Raw genomic sequence first — 25,129 nt, 5'->3', positions numbered from 1 at the left:
GGAGAGTCTGACAGGAGAGAAACTACAGGAAGGTTCCGTTTGGAGGCTCAGGCAGGGACAGCTGGGAGACAGTATGGCCTGATGGCTTGGGCAGGTTTACTAATCAGCCTCTTCAAAGGGATACAGGGACTGCCTTTCAAAAGGAACTCACCTGTGTTGGTGACATTAACAAGACTCAATACAGAGTCACTGACAAAATGCTGGCGTACTTGAACTTCATCCAGAATATGAACACCTATAACTGGGCAACGCAGACCCCAATGTACAGAGTTAAATCCTGGATACTAATAACAGCTTTGTGCATGGGAAATCATATCTCATGAATTTGACTCTGTTTTTTTGAAGAAGTAACAAAGAGGATTGTTGAGGTCAGAGCATGGACATGATCTACATGGACTTCAGTAACGTGTTTGACAAGGTTCCTCATGGGAGACTGGTCAGCAAGGTTAGATCGCATGGAGTACAGAACTGGCTCGAAGGTAGAAGGCAGAGGGGGCTTTTCAGGCTGGAGGCCTGTGACCAGTGGAGTGTCACAAGGATCGGTGCTGGATCCACTACTTTTCGTCATTTATATGCATGATTTGGATGTGAACATAAGAGGTATTGTAAGTAAGTTTGCAGATGACACCAATAATGGGAGGTGTAGTAGACAGTGAAAGAGATTACCTCAGAGTACAAGAGGATCTGGATCAGATGGGTGAATGGATTGAGGAGTTCAGTTTAGAAAAATGCGAGCTGCTTCATTTTGGAAAAACAAACTTTAGCAGGATTGATACAGTTAATAGTAAGTTCCTGGGGAGTGCTGCTAAACAAAGAGTCCTTGGAGTGCAGGTTCATAGTTCCTTGACAGTAGAGTATCAAGTAGATAGGATAGTGAAGGCCGCAGTTGGTCTGCTTGTCTTTATTGGTCAGAGCATTGATTATAGGGGTTGGGAGGTCATATTGCGGTTGTACAGGATATTTCAAAAGTTGCTGAATCAATATTCCATAGAATTCTGTTCCCCTTCCTATCAGATGGATGTTCTTAAACTTTAAAGAGATCAGAAAAGAATTATAGCATGTTGCCAGGGTTGGATAGGCTGTTTTCCCTGGAGCGTCAGAGGCTGAATGGTGACCTGAAAGAGATTTTTAAAATCAGGCTTGGCATGGATACGGTAATAGACAAGTTTTTTGCCCTACAGTGGGGGAGTACAGAACTAGGGGACTGTGGGGGAGTGTAGGCAGACAGGGGGTGGGACCGAAATGGGTGGGGAAAGAGAGGGGGTGCACAGAGACAGGTGGGGACAGAAAGTGGGACTAGAGAGGAGGGGAACAGATAGGGGGAACAGAGGTGGCTGACAGAAAGGGGGGACAGACCGGGGGTGGGGGTGGGGGGAGGCAACCAACAAAGGGGGGGGGAAGAGACGGTGGGTGGGGGAGGAAGAGGGGGCATGGGGGAACAGGCCGACAGAGTGGGGGGGGAACAGACAGAGTGGGGGGAGACGGGGGGAGCAGACAGAGCGGGGGGAGACCAGGGGAACAGAGGGGGATGATGGAGAGTTATTTTATACATCTAAAACTCAACCCTGTTCCTGTTTTCTCCTCCTCACCTTAATTCCCTCTGAAGGGCTCAGAGCAACTGTATAGTTGTTGGAAAGTAGAGTTTCAGGGAGATCAGGTGCTGAACAGGGCATTTGGGACACTAACATTGAATGGAATGTGCTGATTCGATTCGATTCCACTGTCTGTGGGGTGTTTGCACATTCTCCCTGTGTGTCTGCGTGGGCTTCATCTGGATGCTTTTAATTTCCTCCCACAAATCCAAAGACATGCAGGTTAGCAGGATTAGCTTTGGGTAATGGTAGGTTACAGAGTTAGGGTGGGATGCTGTTCCGATGGTTGGTATAGTCTCATGGGCCGAAGGCCTGCTTCCACACTGTAGGGATCCTGTCACTGAGTATAGGGATTAGGAGGTCACGTTGTGGCCGAGTTGGGCATTGGTGAGGCCAGTTTTAAAATACTGCATTCAATTGTGGTCTCCCTGATTTCAGAAAGATGTTACCAGAATAGGACTCAACCTCTTAATGGCAAGTTCCTGGGAAGTGCTGACAGACAAACAGACCATGCAGTGTGGGTTGATAGTTCCTTGAAAGTGTGGTTGAAGGTAGACAGGTCGGTGAAGGTGGTGTGCGACATGCTAGCTGTTATTGGGCAGTGCATCGAGGATAGGAGTTGGGAGACCATGTTTCGGTTGTACAGTTTATTGGCTCGGACACTTTTGCAAGCTCCATACTACTTTCAATTCCAGTCTCCCTGCTATAGGATGGATGTTGGGAAACTTGCAAGAGTTCAGAAAAGCTTTTCCAGGGTGTTGCTAGTACTGGAACATTTGAACCATAGGGAGAGGCTGAATCGGCTGAGGCTATTTCCCTGCAGCACTGGACACTTTAGGTGGCTTTATCGAACTTTATAAAATCATGAGGAGCAATGATAGGGTGACTAGTCATGGTTTCTTTTTTCCAAGGATAGGGGAGACCAAACAAATGTGAATCTTTTTTCCAAGGTGGAAATGACAAATTCTAAAGAAGAGATGGCAAGTTTAAAGGAAATGAAAACCGAAACAACTGAAGATACTGTAAACCAGGAAGAGAAACAGAAGTTTCTGGAAAAGGTCAGCAGGTCTAGCAGCATCTGTGAAAAGAAATTAGAGTTAATGTATCTGAGGAAGGGTGACCAGACCCGAAACTTTAACTGATTTTTCTTCACAGATGTTGCATGATCTGCTGAGCATTTCCAACAACATCTGTGCAAGTTTAAAGGGAGTTGTTTGGAGTATATACCTGAGAGTAACTTTATAAAGTGTGAGTCAGACCACATCTGGAGTAATGACAGAAGTTTTGGTCCCTTTATTTAAGGAAATACATCAATTCATCAGAGGCATTTCACAGAATATTGACTGGGATGAACCCTTGTTTGCAGGGATTATCTTTTAAGAAAAGGCTGAAGAAGTTCGGACTCTACTCACTGGATTTGGGATGAATGAGAGGTGATCTCATTGTAACATGTAGGATTCTTAAGGAGTTTGACAGGGTAAATACTGGGAGGATGTTTCCCATCATGAGGGAGTCTGGAACCAGATTCTGGGTCAGTCACGGAATCACGGGTTCTGTTTTGGATTCGTCAAGTTTAAGGCAACACTGACACAGGTCAGTGGTTTCAGTAGCAATGGAGCTGGGGTGAGGTGGAGACAAGCAACATTTTAAGAGATTAGACTTCCTGGGTGTTTGTGATTGTGTAGAGGTCTGATGAGAAGGTCACCTTGGGGTCAGATATGAGAGCAATATTGTGAAGAGTGTGGTTCTGCCCCAGATAGTTCCCAGGAAGAGGGAGGGGCTCAGCAGTAAGGGAAAGTAATTTGTAATAGCAACTGAAGGGAATGGGTTTAACCATTGCAGCGTTCCGTTGCAGGAAATTGCAGCCGATCCCGTAGTGGGAGAATGATGAGCAGTTTGATAACTGAGTAATGGAGAGGGATGATGAGGAGGGAGAGCTGGGCATTGTCAGTGTACATGTGAAACCTAACATGGTGCTTTTGGACGATGTCATCTCCTGGCAGTATGTAGGTAAGAAACAGGAGGGACCAAGGAGAGATCCTTAAGGGACACCAAATACAAGGAATTCAGAAAGGAAAGGGAGAGTTGGGATGGAGCAGGTTTTTCCAACAACGGTGGGGTCAAATATTAGTTTGTAGCAGAATGGGAGAGAAGGACATAACCAGAAAAGACAGACAGATAGAACAAACAACAATATCTGTGAATTGGTGAGGAGGAGTGATGAGGAGGAGGAGCAGCCCAACTCCAAAAGCACTATTTCTACATTAGTGACGTCACCCAACTCCACCCTAGTCTCAGCTCATTGACTGAAATACTCGTCCATCCCTGTGTTATCTCCAGACTTCGTTATCCAAACACACTCCTGGCCAGCCTCCCACATTCAACTTACATGCAATCTCAAGAGTATCTAAAACCCTACTGCCCAAGTGCTCACTTGTACCAAAACTTGTTGATCCATCAAAAGGCTCCTATTAACAAGCAACAATTTAAAATTCTCACCCTTGATGTAATTCCTGGCTGTGAACATCCCTGTCTCCCTGCACCACACAACCTGTGAGACCCTGACAACTCATTTTCTTTCAGACTCCCAACGATGTGTTTATTCATTGCTTCAATTGTCTGGCTGTTTCTACTGTTGCCAAGGCAACACGGTCTGGAATTCCCACCCTAACCCTCTCAGACCTGCTTTCGTCCTTTAAGGTATTCCTGAAAACCTGCTTATTTGGCAACTCTTTTGATCACCTGACCTAATATCCCCATCTGTGGCCTTATGTCAGAAGTTCTCAATAGTATTTCTGTGAAATTATAAACATGATTAAAAAAAACAAACTGTTGTTGATTTGCACATACATTGTCAACTCTTCACTGTCGCTGAGTGAATAATCTATAACAGCTCTTACCCAAACACATTGTGGGAGCACCTTCACCACACGAATTGCAGCTGTACAAGGAAGTCAAACATCACCTTCTCCACAGGCAATGGGGCTTTAGCACTGATGACTGGTATCTGTGGAGGGAGAAAGACACAGTTGATATTTCAGGGAGTGAAAAATGCATTATAGGGAGGGATAATGGTGCAGAATTTGGGATTTTCAAATTTGTGTTTTACAATGTGCACTAAGTTCTATAAAACCTCTCATCCCATACCATGAAAATTTCCTTCTCTTCCTGGTCAATATGTCTTTCCTTTCCCCTGCCCTTCACCTTCACACATTTCCAATGCCTTGGTCACAACAACACTGCGCTGTCAGTGACGTTTATCACGTGGTTGAGTATTGTCCCGCCCCACATTCACTCCGATTGGTTGAAGGACCAACTAGCACCTCTAGCCCCCGTTCCCCCACTCTTATTGGTCCTGCGCTGACATCAATAATCCGAGGCCCATTGTGGGCTGGAGCATGCTCAGTGCTTCCTGCTTTTGCTGCTGTTCATCAGGTATGAGAGAGAGGGCTCATCCCTGTTTCTCCTGATGTCAGACAATAGCAACAACTACCTGTATTGTATGGAGCCTTTCACACTGACAAATCTCCTAAAATGCTTCACGAATGATGGAAACATTGATTAAAAAGAACGATTTTTAGATACATCTTTAAGGCGGAGAGGGGGGGTTAGGGAGGATATTCCAAAGGTTTGTGTCCTCGGCAGCTACAATCGTGGAGTGATATAGGTGGGCAACAGCTTACAATGGAGACAGTTAGTGGCTAACCATAGGTTAACAACCTCATGTCGTAGCCCCCTACCCAACCCACCAGGCCTTGTTCTCACAGCCTGCCATTACACACTACCTATGGTTAGCCACTAACAGTCTCCATTAACAGCTAGTCACCCTCCCCAGCCAGATCGTTATCCTTTATCCAACCGTTCTTCTCACTCTATCCCCACCTATCCTTTACTCCTTTTATCTTCCCCCCACACTAACTTCTGCACATAAACTGACTTCTTTTCTCAGTAACATCTGTCCTGAGGAAGGGACACTAGGTCTGAAACTTTAACTATGATTTCTCATCACAGATACTGCCAGACCTGCTGAGCTTTTCCAGAACCTCCTGGTTGTTGTTTCTGATTTACATCTTCTGCAGTTCTTTTGGTTTTAATTTAACGGGAGTTTGTAATTCAGGTCCAACAGCCTCTGTCCCAGTCTCTGCTGTCTCTCCCAACCCCAAACAGTGACACTGCACCTGCACAGCTCATGGACAGGTGTTGTCTTGCTGGCCACACCCCTCATTCAATCCCATGGCTGCAGGACCACACAGACTCTCCTCCCATTGGTCTGGAGCTGCCGTCAATCAGCCGGGCCCCATTGTGATGAGAGTGGAGGGCTAATCCCTCTCTCTGCCCTGGGATGATCTTCATCATTCACAGTGAATGGGGCAGTATCACAGAGCACAGGGGCTGGGGGCTATTCAGCCCATTGGGGCTGTACTGTCTCCCTCTGGAGATGCTGCAAATCTGTCCCAAGTCCCCTCCCTTGTGCCCATAGCTCCCCAAATCTTTCCTTAAAAAGTAAAATTCCAAGTCTGTTTCAGAATACCTGCTGAATCTGTGTCGTTCAGACTGTTCCAAATGCTCAGAACTTACTGAGTAAAATAGTGTTCACATTTTCACCTTGTATTATTTGCCAATTACTTGAAAGTAGTTACTAAAAATTGTGACAGTGTTAACAATCCCTCTCTCTCTCTGCAAATTCAAGATCTTGGAACCTAATCTGCACCAGATCGAAATCACTGCTTCACCTTCTCAGCTCCAAGGATAGTTATCTGTGCTTCAGCTACCTCTCCACAAAATAGAGGAATGCATCTTAATTTATTAAGATCAAAGAAACAGACCTTCGGTCCAACAAGGAATCCTAAGCTAATGGATTCCCATTTACCATCTATTGGCCTGTATCCATCAAAACCCTTCCTAGTCATGTACCCAATTGGAAGCCTTTTAAATGTTGTGATTTTATCAGCCTCCACTACTTCATCTGGTAACTCCTCCCATACACACACCACACTCAGCTTGAAAACGTTGCCACTTAGATCCCTTTTCAATCTTTGCCCTCTCAACTTAAACCCAGGTGCTCTAGTTTTGGACCCACCTAACCTGAGGAAATAGGAACCCAGCTGCTCACCTTATCCACGCCCCTTGTGATTTTATAAATCTCCATGAAGTCACCTCACAGTCTTTGACTCTTCACAGAAAATAGCCCCAGCCTATTCAGCCTCCCCCTGTAGCCCAAATCCTCCAATCCTGGCAACGTTTTTGTAAATCTTGTCCAAACCTTTTCAAGTTTCACAGCATCATTCCCAGAACAGGAAAATTCAAACTGAAAACAGAATTCCAGAAGTGGCTTAATCAACGTCCTGTCCAGCCACAATATGACATCCCAGTTTCTGTATTCAATGCATTGACCAATAACGGAGAGCGTTAATGGAGTCCCATTGCCAGCGGTTCACCCTTATCCCTCTAAAGTCTTCCTCTTCATGTACCCAATCAAAAGCCTTTTAAATGCTGCAATTATACTATCCTCCACCCCTTCCTCTGGCAGTTCATTCCATACTTGCAATGCCCTCAACATGAATAAGATGCCCCTTAGCTCCCTTTTAAATCTTTCCCCTCTCACCTTAAGCCTGTACCCTCCAGTTCTGGACCCACCGAACTTGGGAGAAAGTCCCTGACTGCTCACCTTATCCATGCCCTTCATGATTTTATAAGATCACCTCTCAGCCTCCAACTCTCCAGGGAAAATAGTCCCAGCCTATTCAGCCTTTCCCAATAGCTCAAAACGTCCAACCCTGGCAAAATCCTTGCAAATGTTTTCTGAACCCTTTCAAGTTTCTCAACATTATTCCATGAACAGGGAAATTGGAACTGAAAACAGAATTCCAGAATGGCCTTCATCAGCGCCCTGTCCAGCCACAATATGACGTCACAACAGCTGCATTCAAGGCATTGACCAATAATGAGGAGCGTACCAAATGCTGCATTCACTCCCCTGCCTACCTGTGACTCTTCTTTCAAGGAACTAGGAACCTGCACTCCAAGGTCTCTTTGTTCAGCAATGTTCCCCAGGACTTTGCCATTAAGTGTAAAAGTCCTGCCCTGATTTGCCTTTCCAAAATACAACAGCTCACATTTATCTAAATTGAACTCCGTCTGCCATTCCTTGCTCCAATGGCCCATCTGATCATGATCCTGTTGTATTCTGAACTAACCTTCTTCACTGTCCACTACACATCCAATTTTGGTGTCTTCTGTAAACCTACTGACCATACCTCATATATTCACATCCAAGTCATTTATTTAAGGGCTCAATATCCATTCTTGCAGCACATTGCTGCTCACAGGCCTCCAGTCCGCAGAGCAACCATCCATCATCCTCTGTCTCCAACCTTCAAGGTAGTTTTGTATTGGCTTGCTCTCCCTGCATTCCATGTTATCTAACCCTGCTAACCAGTCTGCTTTGTGGAACCTTGTTGAATGTCCATATAAACAACATTCACAGCCTGGATTAATCAATTTTCTTTGTCACTTCAAAACACTCACTCAAGTTAGTGAGACACAATTGTGCATGTAGAAAGCCACATTGACGGTCCCTGATCATTCCTTACCTTTCCAAATAGATGGATATCCTGTCCCTCAGAATCCCTTCCAACAACTTGCCTGCCACTGACTTTAGGCTCACTGTTCTCTTGTTCCATGGCCTCTCCTTACCACCTTTTTAAAATAATGACACCTCACCTGTCGCTATCAACGATACAAATACCTCAGGAGAGGCCCAACAATCACTTCCCTAGATTTCCAGAAAGTTCCAGGATACACCTGATCAGGTTTCAGGGCTTTATCCACCTTGATGCGATTTAAGACATCCAGTACCACCTCCTCTGTAACATGGACACTTTTCAAGTTATCACTGTTTATTTCTCCAAACTCTCGAGCTTCCATATACTTCTCCAGTAAAAATGAAGTGAAATATTTGCATATCTTTCGCACCCCCTGTGTTTCCATAGACAGCCTTGTTGACCTTTAAGGGGTCCTATTCTCTGGTCCAGTTAATCTTTTGTCTGTGATATATTTGTTTAAGCTCTTTGGATTCTACTCCAGGACATCCCAGAAAGGCCTACTTCAAGGACTGTAACTTTCCTCTGACTTGATCAACAATGCCCTCCAACACATACCCTCCACTTCCCGCACCTCTGCCTTTACCCCACCCCTCCAGCCACAATAAAGAATATAACCCTGCGGTCTTCACCTTCCACCCCATTAATCTCCAGATACAGCGCATTAAAATCTGTTATTTCTGCTACCTAAAGTCAGACCCCACCACTAGAGACATATTTCCCTCCCCAACCCTATCTGTGTTCCGCAGAGACCATTCCCTCTGCACCTCCCATGTTCGGTCCACACCCTTGACCGTCCCTTGCCGTCATGGGAGATGTAAAACGTGTGGCCACACCTCCCTCTGACCAAGACAACAAAAGGATCTTTTCACATCAAGCAGAGATTTGCCTGCACATCCCAAAACCTCATATACTGCATCTGGACACTATGGGAAATTTAACGTGGTTCATCCAACTAACTTACACATCTTTGGACTGTGGGAGGAAACTGGAACACCCGAAGGAAACCCTCACAAACACTGGGGAGAATGTGCCAAATTGAACACAGGCAGTTGCCTGAGGCTGGAATCAAACCCAGGACCCTGGGGCTGAGGAAGCAGCGCTAACCACTGAGCCACAATACTGTGGGTTCTTTGGTGCTGATGCGCTGCCCCACTGATAACTCAGTCACTCACCCTGCCTCATTTCCTAAGTAGCAGTGATGACGGAGTGAAATTATCGCTAGACAGTTAATCCAGAGACCCAGATAACATTCTGGGGACCCGTGTTTGAATCCCATCACGGCAGATTTTGGAACGTGAATTCAATAAATATCTGGAAAAAATAATCTAGTGACGACAAGGAATCCATTGTCAATTGTTGGAAAAAACAATGTGGTTCACTCACGACCTTTAGGGAAAGAAAATGCCATCCTTACCTGGTCTGGTCTGCATGGGACTCCAGACCATAGCAACGTGGTTACTCTTAACTGCCCTCTGGGTAAACACAGCAATAAATGCTGGCCGAGCCAGTGACAGCCTTATCCTATGAATGAATATAGAAAACAGGTCAGGTTTTGTTCCTTCTCTAGTAGGTACATCCTACAAACTGAATCTGAAATGTTCTCGTACACACTGAACAAATACCTTCCCATCCAAGCCCTTGACACTACAGCACTCCGAGGCCATATTGTTAAAGTTAAAAACCCTTATCATTGCATTCATATTATTCTTACAGATAACTGATGTCTCCTGGTAAAATTGTGTCTCAATTCCTCGCTGACTATTGGGAGAGAGACTAAATTACAATCCCAGTAAGATGGTCATCCCTTTGTTATTTCTCAGTACCAACCAAATAACTTGCCTGGAGGTACTCCCAGGAATATCCTCCCGAAGCCCAGCCATAATGTTATCCCTAATCAAAAACACCTCTCTCCCTGCTCTGTTGGCCCCTTTCTATCTTTGCTATAGCATCTATACCCTGGAACATTAAACTGCTAGTCCTATCCATCCCTGAGTGATGCCTCTGTAATTGCTGTAATATCCCAGTGCCATGTTCAAAACCATACCCTGAGCCCACCTTCCTGACCTGTCAGGTCTCTTGCACTGAAATAAATGCAGTGCAACGGGTCCGTCGCACCTCATTCTGTGACTTGCTCTTGCCTGCCTCGACAGTCTGACTGGTGAACAGTACCAGCCTCAGACTCATCTCTTTTCTCACTATCTCTTTAGGATTACCCTGACTCCCTCACAGGTTTAATGCCTCCCGAGTGGCACTAGCAAATCTCCCTGTTAGTCAGGACCCCATGCTTTCCCCTTCCTATGCCATTGGTTCCAATGTACAATATCCTCCCACTGGTTATTTTCCCTTTTGAGAATATTCTGCTCCCTCTGTGAGACATCCTTGACACTGGCACCAGGGCAGCACCACCACATTCTAATGTCTCACTGTCAGCTGCAGAAATGGCAGACTGTGCCCCTGACTAGAGAGTCCCCTCTCACCATCGATCGTGTGGAACTGGATATACCTCACATTATGTTAGAAGCCAGTCTCAGTACCAGTAACTTGACTGTCAGTGCTACATTCCCCTGAAAGTCTATTACCACCTACATTTTCCAAAACAGTATACTTGTCTGAGATGGGGATAGCCACAGGAGACTCCTGCAGTACCGACCTACCCTTCCTAGCTTTTCTGACGGTAACCCATCTACCTGACTGTATCTGCAGTATTCTGCATTCCTGAGACTGCCACCTATAACACCCCCCGGCTCCTGTCAATTCCTCACTGCCTTTAATCACTTCTCCACCAATCCATGAGATCCAACAGGATTTGCAATCACACTTGCTGCAGACATAATCATCAGGATCATTGAAACTCTCCCTAATCTCCCACATCCGACAGGAACAGCACGACACTCTACAATAGGCCATCTCTCTGCCTTAACAACCTACAGACCAAGACAAAGGCACAGTCTTACTGCTCAGAAAATATTGCCAGACAATAACTTAATGCTTACGTTTCATATTTTAAACATTTAATCAAGAGACCTTAAGACATTAAAAAGAAATCCTCACCTTACTCACGATTGTAGATTTAATAAAATAAAAGCGACTAAGATTGATATTTGAAGAGACTGAAACTCACTGAGCTGATCCCCGGCTCGGAGTACTTCCAAGGGTGAGGTCTCTCTGAGGGCAGCTGTGAAATGTCATTGTTTCTCTTCTCTGCCCACTCCATTTCCAGAGAGGTTTTTAACTTCACAGCAAGTCAGCTCAGAGGGGTCACTGCTTGGTTTTATTCACTGGGGGTTGCCTTTGCTGCCCAGAGCAGTATTTATTGGCCACCTTTACTTGTCTTGGAGAAAGGGTGGTTAACCGCCTCCCTGAAATGCTCCAGTCCATGTACACAACAGTGATGTTTGGACAACAATCCCCCTCTGGCCATACAACCCTCCCTGTCTCTGTAATCCCCTTCCGGCTTCAGAAATTACATGTCCGTGGCATAAGATTTTTATTTGGATTCATTTTTGTTTAATAAACTCCCCCAAAAAAGTGAAATATTTTGCCCCCAAACAAATTTCTGTTGATTGACCTTTTGGAGAGGCTGACACATGGACGTTGCAGTATTTTATCTCAAATTGTACACGTAGAATGATGGAACTTTCTTTTAAACATTGCTAAAGAGGGAGACAATGGCTTAATGGTATTCCTGCCAGATGAGTGATATGTACAGTGTTCCGAGGATTAGGGATAGAATCCCAACATGGCTGATGGCAGCATCGGAATTCAATACAATCTAGAATGAAAAGGCCATGATTGTTGATTGTTAGGAAACCTATCTGGTTCACTAATGTCCTGTAGGGAAGGAAACGGTCATCCTCACCTGATCTGGCCAACATGTGACTCCAGACCCACAGCAATGTGGTTAACTCTCAACTGCCCTCAGGAAAAATACTTTACAAACTGTTAACAAATACTCCGCAGGTATCACTTAAAAACTGGCTGTTCACATTGGGACCATGTGAATTTCTGAACGGCCTGAACTAAAACTGAGTTTCAGCTTCACCTTCTCCCTGTCTCACATCAGTCTGTTTACACCCAACTCCAGAACAATCTCATTGAGCCAAGCAGCCCTCACAGTGCAGCCCTGTCATTTTCATTGTCTGCTCATACCTACATTGCCCTCAGCCTCCTGTACTTTCCAATGCATCTCAATGCGAGCTCAGGGACACCACCTCATCTCCCCATTCAACCCTTTGTAACCCCAGAGTCAACATGGACCTCAGCAGTTTCTGAATGAACAGACACTTGTCAGTAGCTGGAACATTCCACCTGAAAAGGTACTGGAATTTGAGTCCAAAAGGATTCTTAATGGGAAGTTTGCACGTAATTGAAAATATGAAGTTTACAGGTTAACATCATGAAGTGGGTGATTGGGTCTAAATCTGAGAGTTCTTACAAAGAGACGACATGTAATTTGGATAAATCTGTGCTCCCTCTCAGGCCAATATCTCCTTCGTCAGCTGCAGGTCCCATAACAGAGAATACACCCAAAGGGTGAACCAACCATGAATTTGTACACCTTTCTGCTTAACAAAAATATTGAAGAGATCTTCCCACAAACAGAACAGACAAACCTTTTTCCTTCCACAGTTAAATGCCAATGATATTCAGATCCTGATGACTCCATTGACTGTAAAAACTTGCTTTTGAGATCCCAGCCTCAGTTATTCTGATTTAATATTCTATGAAATGAATTCACAAAACAAAACTCACAGTCAGTACAGGAAGAATATAAAGACATACTTTTTTCTTGGTATGTGCTTGATGTGTAAATGCCTCTCTTCAAGTTGCACGCCTCCCCCCCCCCCCCCATCCTAGGCACATGCGCCTCACTGTACCTTACCCCCAATAAAAATGGCGGCCATATCCCAGAACCTTTCACCACCTGAGGGCCGCAGCCATTTTCCCATCTGCTGCAAACGCGGGATTAAGAGTTTCTAATTCAGACTTACAAACCGCACAGAGTGTAATTAAAACTTCCCATTCTAAAGTGACTCATTATCTCCCTGTCTCCAAGGCCACTCTCCCCTTCCCTGTTTGCGTCTCCCACATTCACCAACGGCCGAATCTCGTGGCACTGCACAGGCAGAGTTACTGGTGACGTGTCATCCCACTGGCCATGCCCCTCATTCACTCCCATTGTTTGGATGACCAGCTGGTTTCCACTTCATCCACCAGTCCTGCCACCTTTTCCTATTGGTCCGAAGCTGCCATCAATCAGCTGGAGCCCATTGTGAGGTCAGTGGTGGGACCCTCCCCCGTCTGAATCAAACCCTGAAGGTGTATGGATGGTGTCAATCAGGAACAACAAGCAGAAGGTGCTGGGAAAGCTCAGCAGGTCTGGCAGCATCTGGGAACAGAAATCTATCCGGTGGCCCTTCCTCAGAACCGATGGGAGCTGGGAAAATCAGTGTGGAAACAGGCCATTCGGCCCAAAAGTTCCACAGCGTCCCTCCAAAGGGTATTCAACCCAGACCCATTCCCCTACCCTATTACTGTATATTTCTCCTGACTAATGCACCTAATCTACACATCCCTGAACATTATGGGAAATTCAGCTTGGCCAATTCAACTAACCTGCAGATCTTTATACTGCAGGAGATATGGGTTAAAGAGTAAATAATAGGCAGGAACAGAACCCAAAGAGAGACCAGAACATTTTGGAAAGAAAAAGGAGTGGATTACGATCTGGCTGGGGGGTGCATTGTTGTTAATGGAGGGGACAGGAACCTGTGTCTGGCAGCATCTCAGTGGAGGTGACGGAAATGGCGACTGATGATCTACGTTCTGCTGCAAAAACAGACCCCGAGCTTCCAGCTGCCTGCCACTTTAACACACGATCCTGTTCCCTGGCCAACATCTCTGTCTCATGCTTAGTGCAGTGTTCCAGTGAGGCCAGAACATACCAAATGGCCCCATATTTCAAGGACTGCAATTTCCCCTCCCATGTGGTCAATATGATCCACTATATCTTCTCCACTTCCCGCACATCTGCCTTTGAAACCCACATCTCCAACTGCAACAAGGATAGTTCTGCTGCATAGTTCCCAGTGAGAGGTAGAGGCTCAGCAGTAAGGGAAAGGAATTTGTCAGGCAATGGGTTTAACCACTACAATGTTTCATTGGAGGAAACTGCGCCTAATCGAGTAGTGGGAATGTGGTAAGCAGTTTGATAACTGAGTAACAGTGGGGCAATGGAGAGGGATGATGGGGAGGGAGAGCTGGGCATCGTCAGTGTACATGTGAAACCCAACATGGTGCTTTTGCACAATGTCACCTCCTGGTAGTATGTACCTGAGATACAGAAGGGACCAAGGACACCAAATGCAAGGAATTCAGAAAGGAAAGGGAGAGTGGAGATGGAGCAGGATTTTGGGAGAGAAGGACATAACCAGAAAAGACAGAACAAGGAACAATATCTGTGAATCGGCGAGGGGGACTGATGAGGAGGAGGAGGAGGAGGAGGAGGAGGAGAGAGTTGGAAAGTCTATAGTTTAGTGAAATTAGGGTAAAGGGTCAAGATGAGCTCTGATAAGGCTTGACAAGAGACTGGAGGAAGATGTAAGTTTAGGCTTAAAACCGGGAACACCCCGTGAGGCAGTTTGGCTCGGCGGGCTAGTGGGAGGGAGGGAAGCAGCAGATCAGATTATCTCAGTCTTAGTGACAGAGAAACTCCATGTGCTCCAAACTCTTGTTGTTGGAGAGAAGGATGGAGGAGACAGAATGATGGACAGTGTTTCACAAAGAAACAAAACCTGGGTAAGTCATATTTAAAGTGAGTGAACAAACCTAATGTATTTAACTTTTATCCAAACTATTAAAACAAACGACTGAAGTCCTGGTTCGAATCCCATCTTGGCAAATGGTGGAATCTGAATTCAAGAAAAAATAACTGGAATTAGGAATCTCCTGATCTCCATGGAACCATTGTCAATGGCAAAAAAAACCCTGCCAACCTGACAGTCGCCCAGCAAGCTACTCACTGAAATAATCACTGCAACGTTTCAACAAAGTAATGAAACTGGATCGACCACTCGGCATCTAAGAAGGCACCAGAAAATACAACCATAGAATCAGCCCTCTCGATGGTGCAATGACCTCCACATCTGGATTTTTGTGCCAAAATGTGCAGAGCTGTCTCACAGACCAATCAAGGAACAGCCTGACATACTCATACTCATGAAAACAGCCCTTACAGACAATGACCAGACACCACCATCACCATTCCAAGATATTGAGATTGTGGTGATGGAAAAGTGCAACAGGTCAGACAGCATCCGAGGAGAAGGAGAATCGATGTTTCGAGCCTAAGCCCTTCATCAGCCTGATCTGCTGTGCTTTTCCAGCACCAGACTCTTGACTCTAGTCTCCAGCATCTGCAGTCTTCACTTTCTTCTGAAATCTCTGGATATGTCCTGCCCCACCGGCAGGATAGACCAGGCAGAGGTCGTGGCACAGACAGGGAGGATTTTCCCTTGGAGTACTCAGCATTGACTCCGGACACCAGGAAATCTCAGGGCTCCTGCTGATTACCACGTACTGTCCTCCCTTGGATGATGGATCAGTTCTCCTTCATGTTGAACAACATTTGAAGGAAGCACTGAGGAAGTAAAATGGTGTCAAACGTACTCTGGGTGCAGGAATTCAATGTCCACAATCGAGACTAACTCTGCAACAGAATTACTGACTGAGCTGGCCAGGTCCTAAAGGATATAGCTGTTCATCTGAGTCTGCAGTGGGTGGTGAGGGAACCAAGAGTGTACAACCTACTTGATCTCATTGTTATGAAGTGACCAGCTGCAGATACATCTGTCCATGAGAGTATCAGTACGAACGACCATCACACATTCCTTTTGGAGACACAAGTCTTGGCTTAAAATTGAGAAAAACCTCCATTGTGTTGAGTGACACTATCACCGTTCTAAACGGGACAGACTTTGAAGAGATGTAGGATCTCAAACTGGGTATCTCTGAGGCACTGTGGGACATCAACAGCAGCAGAACTGTACTCCAACACAATCTGAAATCTCATGGGTTTGTAAATCCCGCTCTCACCCATCACAATGGACAGTAAAGGAGGGCATGCCAAGAGCAGAACCAGGCATACCTAAAAATGAAGTGCCAACCTGATGAAGCTACCAAACAGGACCATTTGCATTTCAAACAGCATCAGCAGCAAGCAATTGAGCTAAACAATCCCAAATCCAATGGAACAGATCGGAGCTCTGCAGTTCTGCCACACCCAGTTGTGAACGGTGATGGACAATTAAACAACTCACTGATGGAAGCATCACAGATATCCCCACCGTTACTGATGGAGGGGCCTCACACATCCATGTACCAGATAAGATGACAGCAGCTGCAGCAATCTTCAGCCAGATGCAAAGTGAGATGATCCATCTTAGCCTTCTCCAGTGGTTTCTAACATCACAGATGTGAGTTTTAAGCCAGTTAGCTTGAGTTTGAATAACATCAAGAAATGGTTAAGTAGTGCAAAGGCTATGGGCTCTGCCAACATTCTGGCAATAATACTGACAACTTGCCACCCAAGTCACGTACCGCTCCAGCACTGGCATCTACCGACAATGTGAAACATTGCCTCGGCATGTTCAACACAAAAACACAGGACAATCCAACCCAGCCAATTTCCCTCTATCAGTCCACACTCGATCAGCAGTAAAATGATGGAACATGTTATCAACAGGGCTATCAAGCAGCAGCTGCTCAGCAACAGCCACCTGAGTAACACTCATTTTAGTCTCCACCAGGGCCACTTAGCTCCCGATTGTGGTACTGCCCTGATTCACAACCCGACAACTAACTGAATCCCAGAGGCGAGGTGAGGGGGACAGCCCAGTCCCACTCCAAGACCACTAATTCTAGCTGATTCCACCCTTGTCTCAGCTCATACACTCTCATCCATCTTGTGTTATCTCCAGACTTCATTATCCAAATGTACTCCTGGCCAGCTTCCCACATCCAACCTCCCTGTAATCTCAAGAAAAATCTCTGCTGCCCAAGAACTCCCTCGTACCAAAACTTGTTGATCCATCAAAAGGCTGCTATTCATAATCAACAACATACAGCCACAGAGATGTACAGCATGGAAACAGACCCTTCAATCCAACCCGTCCATGCTGACCAGATATCCCAACCCAATCTAGTCTCACCTGCCATCATCCGGCCCACATCCCTCAATTTAAAATTCTCACTCTTGATTTAATTCCTGATTGTGATCATCCCTAGCTCGCTGCATCTCACACCCTTTGAGACCTCGACAACCCATTCTGTTCGAGTCTTCCAATGACCTGTTAATTCATTACTTCACCTGTGTGGCTGCTTTTACAGTTGCCAAATCAACGAGGTCTGAAATTCGCAGCCAAAACCTCACAGGTCTGCTTTCCTCCTTTAAGACATTCCTCAAAACCTGCTTATTTGGCAATGCTTTTGGTCACCTGACCTAGTATCACCATCTCTGGCCTTATGTTTAAAATTCTGAATAATATTTTTGTGGAATTATAAGCATGATAATAAAAATACAAACTGTTGTTGATTTGGACATTATCTTCAGATCTTTACTGTTGCTGTAATGAATTCTCTGTAATGTCTCTTACCCAACCACATTGTGGGAGCACCTTCACCACACAAACTGCAGCTGTACAAGAAAGTCAAACATCAGCCTCTCCCCAGGCAACAGGGTTTTGGCATTAATCACTGCTATCTGTGGAAGGAGAAACACAGTTGATGTTTCAGGAAGTGCAAAATGGATTACAGGGAATGAAAATGGTGCAGAATGAGATAGTCAGAAATGGAAGGAAGATACACTTGCTAATTGGAAAAAGGAATTCTTGACTGTTAAAGAATTTCCAGAAAATATTGATAAGCAGCACATGGTCAGGGGCTGTGCGGCAGTGAAAAATTAACTTACAAAAATGTCCGTTAAAATAATAGTAAAATACCAAACAGACCAAAAATACACCCATTGTTCGATACTGACGAAGCTAGATATTGACAAAGTGGTCATGAGGGAGCCCGGAGATGAAGCAGAGCAGTATAAGTTGTTATGATCCCACAGTCATAGAGATGTATAGCACCGACACAGACCCTTTGGTCTAACTCATCCTTGCCAACCAGGTATCCGAACCAAGTCTATTCCCATTTGCCAGCACTTGGCCCATATCCCTGTAAACGCTTCCTAATCATATCATGTGTCTATTTAGATGCCTTTAACATGTTTTAATTGTACTAGCCTCCACCACTTCCTCTGGCAGCTCATTCCACCCACTGCATGAAAGAGTTGTCCTTTAGGCCACTTTGAAATTTTATCCGTTCAGCCGAAAGCAATGCCCTCTACATCTGGACACCACCATTCCAGGGAAAACACCTTGTTCATTTACTCTATTCATGCCCCTCATGATTGTATAAACCTCCATAACATCACTGCTCAGCCTATGGCACTCCAGGGAAAACAGCCCCAGCCTTTTATGCCTCACCCTACAGCTCAAATCCTCCAACCCTAACAACATCCATGTAAGTCTTTTTTGAAACCTTTCAAGTTTCACAGAACCCTTCTGATAGGAGGCAGGCCAGAACTGCGCATGATATTCCAAAAGTGGCCTAACGAATATCCTGTACAGCAACATGACCTCCCACATCCTATACTCAATGCTCGAACCAATAAAGGAAAATATACTGAACACCTTCTTCATCATCCTATCTACCTGCAACTTGACTTGCAAGCACTATGAACCTGGAGTCAAGGTCTCTTTGTTCTGCAAACGTCTCCAGGGCCTTGCCATTCAGTGTATAAGTCCTGCCCTGATTTGCTTTTCCAAACTAAATTAAACCCCATCTGATCAATATCTCATTGTAATCTAAGGTAACCTTCTCCATTATCCACAATACCTCCAATTTTGTATGACCTGCAAACTCATTTACGATACCAAATCATTTAAATGAATGACGAAACAAATCCAGAAATAAACATCCATTTCTCTGTGTTTGAATGTGCTGTGTGTAAATCCTGCCCAATGACTCTGTACCAGAGAAAGGCTGCACATGCGCCTGGCTGCACATTGCCCCCTACAAAGCTGGTGGCTCCGCACGTGTCCAGTGAATTTTTGCCCCAAATAAAGATGGTGGCGCGAACCCATGCCTGCAGCCACACTGAGGCAATTCCCGTTTACTGAAAACACGAGACTGGGACGTTCAAATATGTGTTTTCCGATGTGCACATTTTGTTTGTAAAACCTCTCCGCTCATACAGAATCTCTCTCACCTCCTGCGGTTCCCACAGACAGCCTTGATTTTTGTGGGGACCTATTCTCTGCCTGGTTACTCGTTTGTCCTTAGTGTATTTGTACAATCACTTTGGATCCTCCTTAAACCTATTTCATGTCCCCTTTTTGCCCTCATGGTTTACCTCGAGTATACTCCTACTGCCCCTATACTCCTCTAGGGATTCACACAAAAACAGCTCTCTGTACCTACCATATGCCTCCTTCATTTTCTTGACCAGGCCCTCAATTTCTTTCGATAGGCAGCATTCTCTACACCTACCAGCCTTGGCCTTAACAGGAACATACTGTTTGTGCATTCTTGTTGTCGCATGCCTATGGAGGCAATGGCAGATGAGGACAGAGGAACAATCATTCTCAGTAAAGAGGTAATGTTGGGAAAGATAATAGCCTAAAGGTGGATGGGACTCCTGGCCCTGATGGATTGCATCCCAGGGACTAAAGGAGATGGCGGGGGTGGTGGTTGGGGGGGGGGGGGGGGGGGGGGAGTGAATATCAAATAGACTCGTGATAATTCACTAAAATTTGTTGGATTTTGGGATGGTTTTGACAGACTGGAAGCTGCAAATGCGGTGCCACTATTTTTCAAAAAGGACCCGTTAGCTTAACTTCTGTAGTGGAGAAAATGCTTGAATCTCTCAAGGAAGTAGTGGTGAGATATCTGAGTAGAAATTGTCTCATTTAGCAAACACAGCATGGATTCATGAAAGGCAGGTCACGTTTAAGGATTTACTGGAATTATTTGAAGATACGACGAGCACGTTGGACAAGGCGGACTCAGTGGATGTGGTGTACCTGGATTTCCAGAAGGTATTCGACAAGTTGCCACACAAAAGGCTGCTGAATAAGGTAAAGATGCACAGCATTATGGGTAATGTATCATCATTGATACAGGATCGGTTAACCAACAAAAAATAAAGAATGGGGATAAATGGGTGTTTGGTTTAGTGTTGGCACTACAACTGTTTGCAATTTACACAAATGTTTTGGAGTTGAGGACCAAGTGTACGGTGTCAGAGTTCACATTTGATACAAAGATGAGGTAGAGCAATATCTGCAGAGGCCACTGTCAGTCTGCACAGGGAGACAGATAGGTTAAGTGAGTGGGTAAGAGTCTGGCAGATGGAGTCCAATGTTGGAATATGTGAGGTCATCCACTTTGGTTGGACTAACAGCAAACTGGATGATGAAATGGGTGAAAACATGCAGCAGGCTGCTGTGCAGAGGGAGTTGGGTGGACGTATGCATGAATCACAGGAAGTTGGTTTGCAGGTGCAGTAGGTAATTATGGCAGTGAAGGGAATATTGTCCTTCATTGCTAGAGGGATGGTTATGCTGCAGTTGTACAGGGTGCTGGTGAGGCCACACCTGGAGTACTGTGTACAGGTTTGGTCCCCTTACATTAGCAAGGATGTACTGGCACTGGAGGGAGTACAGCGGAGGTTCACTAGTTTGAGTCAGGAGTTGAGAGGATTCGTGTATGTGGAGAGATTGAGAAAACTGGTTCGATAGTCATTGCAATTTAAAAGAATGGAGGTTGGAGAGGAAACAATAAAATTCTGAAGGGAGTAGACAAGATAGAAGCAGGGAGGCTATTTCCACTGGGGGCGGGTCAAACTAGAGCATAACCTGAAAATAAGGGCGAGCAGATTTAGGACTGAGTTCAGGAGGAGCTTCTTCAGCTAAAGGGTTGTGAATCTGTGGAATTCCCTGCCGAGTGCAGCATTTGATGTTATCAACTTGAATGCCTTTTAGGCAAAATGTAGATTTGTGAACAGGAAAAGAATTAAGGGTTATGGTGAGAGAGCAGGAATGTGGAGCTGAGGCCATGAAAAGCTCAGGCCTGATCTTATAGAATGGCAGAGCAGGCTTGAGGGGCCAGATTAAAGTTCTTGCCTTGTGCCATCAAAATTGGCCTTTGTCCAATTCAGAACCTTAACGTTTAGATCTGGTATATTATTTTCTGTAACTATTTTAAAACTAGTAGAATTATCAGAGAATTCCAAACAGTGTGGAAGCAGGTCATTCAGCCTATCACATTGATACTGACCCTGAGAGCCTCTTAACCTCCCCCTGTAACATTGCATTTCCCAGGGCCATCCAACCTACACATCCCTGAACATTATGGGCAATTCAGCCTGGATAATCCACCCAACCTGGATAATCCACCCAACCTGCACATCCCTCAACACTGTGGGCAATTCAGCCTGGATAATCGAACCTACCCGACACATGTTTGGACTGTGAGTGGAAACCAGAGGACTCCGATGAGATCCATGGAGAAAACCCCAATAAGGTGATCATCCCTTTCTTATTTCCCAGTTCCACCTGAATATCCTCCCTAAGCAAAAACATAATGCTATCCCGTATCAAAAATGCCACTCCCCCTCCTCTATTGTCCCCCTTTCTATTCTTCCTATAGCATCTATACCCTGGAACATTAAGCTGCCAGGCCTATCCATCCTTGAGTGATGCCTCTGTAATTGCTATAATATCCCAGTTCCATGTTCAAAACCATATCCTGAGCTCATCTGCCTTCCCTGTCAGGCCTATTGCATTGAAGTTGAAACTTTATTGCTGGAACAGCACAGCAGGTCAGGCAGCATCCAGGGAACAGGAGATTCGACGTTTCGGGCACAGGCCCTTCCTGAAGAAGGGCCTGTGCCCGAAACGTCGAATCTCCTGTTCCCTGGATGCTGCCTGACCTGCTGTGCTGTTCCAGCAATAAAGTTTCAACTTTGATCTCCAGCATCTGCAGACCTCACTTTCTCCTATTGCATTGAAGTAAATGCAGTGCAACTGCTCAGTCCGACTTCATTCTGTGCCTTGCCCTTGCCTGCCTTGACTATTTGACTTCTGAACTTTACCAGCCTCAGACATACCTCTTTTCTCACTATCTTCTTGGGTTAACACGCACTCCCTCACTGGTTTATTGCCTCCCGAGTATCACTAGCAGGACTTGCTGCCTACATATTAAACACCTTCCAATTCAGGTACAATCCATCCTTCTTATGCAGGTCAACTCTACTCCAGAGGAGATCACAATGATACAAAAAATGTGAATCCTTTTCCCCTGCACCAGCTCCTTAGCCACTCATTTAGCACCTCCTCCACTGTAATATGGACATTTTTCAAGATGTCACCATTTATTTCCCCACATCCTATACCTCCTATGTGTTTCCTCATAGTAAACATGATGCAAAATACTTGTCTCCGTATCTCGCCCATCGCCTGCAGCTCCACACAATGGCTGCCTTGCTGATCTTTGAGGGTCACCTCTCAGTCTTTGACTCTCCAGGGAAATTACACCTAGCCTATTCAGCCTCACCCTGTAGCCCACATCGTCCAACTCTAGCAAAGTCTTTGCAAATCTTATCTGAACTCTTTCAAGATTCACAACATCCTTTCCAGAACAGGGAATTTCGAACTTAAAACAGAATTCCTGAAATGGCTTAATCAATGTCCTGTCCAGCCACAATTTGACATCCCAGCTTCTGTACTCAATGCATTGACCAATAAATATAAGCATACCAAACACCACCTTCACTAGTCTGCCTACCTTCTACTCTACTTTCAAGGAACAATGAACCTGCACTCCATGGCCTCTATGTTCAGCAACATTCCCAAGGACTTTACCATTAAGTGTATAAGTTCTGTCCTGACTTGCCTTTCCAAAATCTAACAGCTTACATTTGTCTAAATTGAACCCAGTCTGCCATTCCTTGCCCCAATGGCCCATTTGATCAAGATCCTGTTGCATTCTGAACTAACCTTCTTCATTGTCCACGACACCTCCAATTTTGGTGTCTTCTGTAAACCTACTGACCATAATCTCATATATTCACATCCAAGTCAATTATTTAAGGACCCAATATCCATTCTTGCAGCACACTGCTGCTCATAGGCCTCCAGTCCACAAAGCAACCCTCTTTCACCACCCTCTGCCTCCTACCTTCAAGCCAGTTTTGTATCCAAATGGCAAGTTCTCCCAACATTGCATGTTATCTAACCTTGCTAACCAGTCTGCTTTTTGGAACATCGTTCAGTGTCAATATAGACAACGTCCACAGTCCACCTTCAAAAAAACTCAATCAAGTTAGAGAGAGAGAGAATTTCCCACACACAAAGCCATGTTGACTATCCCTAATCATTCCTCATCTTTCCAAATACATGTAAATCCTGTCCCTCAGATTCCCTTCCAACAACTTGCCTGCCACTGACTTCAGGCTCACTGTTCTCTTGTTCCCTGGCCTCTGCTTACCAACTTTTAAAATAATAGCACATGTCTTCCAGCACCTCACCTGTCACAAACAATGACAATATAAATATCTCGGAGGGTAACTGCCATCATCTTCTTAGCTTTCCACAAATGTCTGGGATACACCTTAACAGGTCCCAGGGATTTATCCACCTTGCTTAAGACATCCAGTACTACCTCCTCTGTAATATGGCCAGGAGCTGGGCTGTAGTGGACAATTCATTTACAGAATGGTCTGTGAACGTAATCATAAAATACTAAACAGAGCAAAAATACACTCAGAGACTGAGGAAGCTAGATAATGAACAAGTGGACATCAAGGAGCTCACAGGCGAATCAGAGCAGTGTTCACTTTTATGATCCCACAGTCAGAGATATCTAGCACCGAAACAGACTCTTCAATCCAACCCGTCTATGCCAACAAGATATTCTAACCTAATCTATTCCCATTTGCCAGCAGTTGGCTGACATCCCTCTGAACCCTTCCTATTTAAATGCCTTTGAAATGTTACAATTTTTGTTGCCCTTTAGGCTCCTGCTGAATTTTCCCCTCACACCCAAAACCTCTCTCCTCTAGTTCTGGGCTCCACCACCCCAGGATAAACAACTTGTCTATACGCGATCCATGCCCCTCACGATTATATAAACCGCTTCAGCATCACACCTCAGCCTATGACACTGCGGGGAAAATGGCCCCAGCCTATTATGCCTCTCCCTGCAACTCAAATCCTCCAACCCTGGCAACATCCTTAAAAATCAATTCGCAAACCTTTCAAGTTTCAGTACCTCCTTCTGATAGGAGGGAGACCAGAATTGCACACAATATTCCAAAAGTGGCTTAACCAATGTCCTGTCCAGCTCCTTTACTCAACGCTCTGACCAATAAAGCAAAGCATACGAAATGCCTTCTTCACTACCCTATCCAATTGTAACTCTACTTTCAAGGAACTGTGAACCTGCATTCCAAGATATCATTGGTCAGCAAGACTCTCCAAGACCTTACAATTCAGTGTGTGAGTCTTGCTCTGATTTACTTTTCTAAAATGCAGCACCTCACATTTATCTAAATTAAACCCTATCTGCCACTCCGCAGCCCATTGGCCCATCTGATCAATATCCCATTGTATTCTGAGACAATCTTTATCACTGACCACAATACCAACAATTTTGGTGTCACATACAAACTTACTAACTGTACCGCCTCTATTCATATCCAAATCATTTAAATGAATGACGAAACAAATCCAGAGAAAAAAAAATCAATTTCTCTGTGTCTGAATGTGCTCTGTGTAAATCCTGCTCTATGACTCTCTGCCAGAAAAGGCTGCACAGACAGCC

At 45.0% G+C, this 25,129-nt stretch overlaps 1 protein-coding gene across 3 annotated transcripts in view; it reads right to left on the bottom strand.

Annotated features, from left to right (window-relative positions):
* LOC148149531 (putative G protein-coupled receptor 139) overlaps positions 1-17,958 on the bottom strand; it is a 39,036-nt gene extending 21,078 nt beyond the window's left edge. Inside the window, exons 1-5 of one of the 3 annotated variants that reach the window (XM_087989503.1) lie at positions 17,851-17,958; positions 15,026-15,108; positions 12,811-12,918; positions 9,612-9,718; positions 4,493-4,599 (exon numbers count right to left, since the gene is read on the bottom strand). The gene's annotated coding sequence lies outside the window, so the exon portion shown is untranslated. Of the gene's footprint in view, positions 1-666; positions 949-4,492; positions 4,600-9,611; positions 9,719-12,810; positions 12,919-15,025; positions 15,109-17,850 lie in introns of those variants that run through there. The other 2 variants (XM_087989504.1, XM_087989505.1) reach the window with 2 other exon arrangements.
* Between the last annotated feature and the right edge of the window lie 7,171 nt (positions 17,959-25,129).

The sequence above is a fragment of the Chiloscyllium plagiosum genome, unplaced genomic scaffold (genome assembly GCF_037043375.1).
Source record: "Chiloscyllium plagiosum isolate Xiang-an unplaced genomic scaffold, Cpla_swu_hap1 HiC_scaffold_8, whole genome shotgun sequence".
NCBI lineage: Eukaryota > Metazoa > Chordata > Chondrichthyes > Orectolobiformes > Hemiscylliidae > Chiloscyllium > Chiloscyllium plagiosum.
This window is presented reverse-complemented; position numbering and strand designations above follow the sequence as displayed.